This window comes from Amblyraja radiata, unplaced genomic scaffold (genome assembly GCF_010909765.2).
Source record: "Amblyraja radiata isolate CabotCenter1 unplaced genomic scaffold, sAmbRad1.1.pri scaffold_718_ctg1, whole genome shotgun sequence".
NCBI classification, from domain to species: Eukaryota; Metazoa; Chordata; class Chondrichthyes; order Rajiformes; family Rajidae; genus Amblyraja; species Amblyraja radiata.
The window spans coordinates 41,087-43,338 of record NW_022630736.1 but is presented as its reverse complement, the minus strand read 5'-3'; positions in this window follow the sequence as shown (position 1 = coordinate 43,338).

The window sequence follows — 2,252 nt, the reverse complement described above, 5'->3', positions numbered from 1 at the left end:
CGGTGACTGCGGAGGGTTCAACAGCCCCGACCACGGGTGAACAAAAGGGGAAGATGATTGAACTTTATTACCTTCCATCACAGTGAGGAATGTGGATTCCGCTGTGGTGGTTGTTTATGTTAGATTTTATTTTATGTGGCTGTGTGTCTTGTTGCTTTTTACTCACTATGGCTGTACGGTAACTCAAATATCACTGTACCTTAATTGGTGCATGTGACAATAAATTCCAACTTGAACTTGATCAGCTTTCGTCTATATATTTTAAAAAACGATAATGCTGACTGATCGTGCACAATTGTAACGGCTTGATTTCAAAGACAGGACAGGGGCATTCCCTGAGGGATTCGGGTGGTTGGAAGAGGTTTCGTCTGTGTTTTACCCCTCGGTTGTTGTCCGGGGAGGAAGGCAGCGGCACTCGGCCCGTCGGGGCTAGGATGCGCGGGAGGAAAGCTGAGCTTGGATTGAGGCTTGGAAAGCTGAGCTCGTCTCCCCTGCCCCGACTCGCATCCGGTCCACCATGGAGGGGGAAGCATGCAAACTCCACACGGACAGCGTCGGTGGTCGCCCTGACCGGAGACTGGTCCTTCAGCCCCTCTCGTCCGTGCTACCCCGGGCTTTCTGCAACACAATCCTGCACTGTACTGCATTGGATATTGCATTTATTGCGTTTGTCATCACTGTATGTACACCGTTTGCTCTGGCGGCTGCATGTGAACAGGTGATTTAATCATCTCCCGATCGATGTGCAGAACAACAAACTAATGAAGCATCTGGAACACCGTTCTCCTGGGTTACTGCAGGCTGAAGCATCAAACAACTACCCTGTTGAGCCCCGTCAGTCCCACAGCACAGAAACACACAGCCATGCCTATCGAAGCTAGTCCAACATGCCCACGTCTGGCCCCTCACCCTCATGCCCTTAGAAAGGAGATGAGGAGGAATTTATTTAGGAGGGTGCTGAATTAGTGGAATTCATTGCCAAGTTAACCTACAAACAAGCAGGTCTTTGGAATGCGGAAGGAAGCCGCAGCATCTGGAGAAAACCCACGCAGGTCACGGGGAGAACGTTTAAACTCCGTACAGACAGCGCCCGTATTCAGGATGGAACCCGGGTCTCTGGCGCTGTGAGGCAGCAACTCTACCGCTGCACCACTGTGTATTTTTGCTATCTATCATTTCATTTATTACTCACACCAGCAGAGTTGTGCACAAATGGTTCACATTAATAATGTAAATGTGAGGGGCACCTTTTCCACACAGAGGGTGGTGGGTGTATGGAATGAGCGGTGGACTGGCTTGCGATGCGAATAGGGCAGTTGAGCAAAAACCAAAAAGGCCAAAGTCAGGCACCGCCATTGTAGTGGGAGACTCCATTGTGAGAGGTACGGACAGGGGTAACAGACGGGATTCGAGGATGGTGTGCTGCCTTCCTGGTGCCAGGATGTCACGAACAGAGTGCAGAAAATCCTCAAGGGCGAAGGTGAACAGCCAGAAGTGGTAGTGCAAGTCGGCACAAACAATGTCGGAAAGAAGGAGATTAATATTCTGCAGCGTGACTTTAGAGAGCTCGGAAAATTACTGAAAAGCAGGACCTCCAGGGTTGTTATCTCCGGTTTGCTTCCAGTTCCTCATGCTGGCGAGAGCAGGAAAAGGGAGATACGGGACCTGAATGTGCGGCTGAGGAACTGGTGCACGGGGCAGGGATTTAGATTCTTAAATCACTGGGATCTGTTTTGGAGTAAGGGGGAAACTGTACAAAAGGGACGGATTGCATCTTAACAGGTGGGGGACCAGCATTCTGGCAGGCAGGTTTGCCACTGTTACACGGGTGGTTTTAAACTGAATAAGGGGGGTGGGGTGTCGAATGGGATCGTTGAGGATGGAGTTAAACGGAAAGGGTTTCTTAAATGTGTGAGTGTAGAGACAGAGGGGTGTAAAATGAGGGTAGAAGCAATAGGTAGCAAGGTGAAAAGTAAAAGTGGCAGGCAGACAAATCCAAGGCAAAAATCAAAAAGGGCCACTTTTCAACATAATTGTATAAGGGGTAAGAGTGTTGTAAAAACAAGTCTGAAGGCTTTGTGTCTCAATGCAAGGAGCATTTATAATAAGGTGGATGAGTTGAATGTGCAGATAGCTATTAATGACTATGATATAGTTGGGATCACGGAGACATGGCTCCAGGTTGACCAAGGCTGGGAGTTGAACATCCAGGGATATTCAATATTCAATATTCAGGAGGGATAGACAGGAAG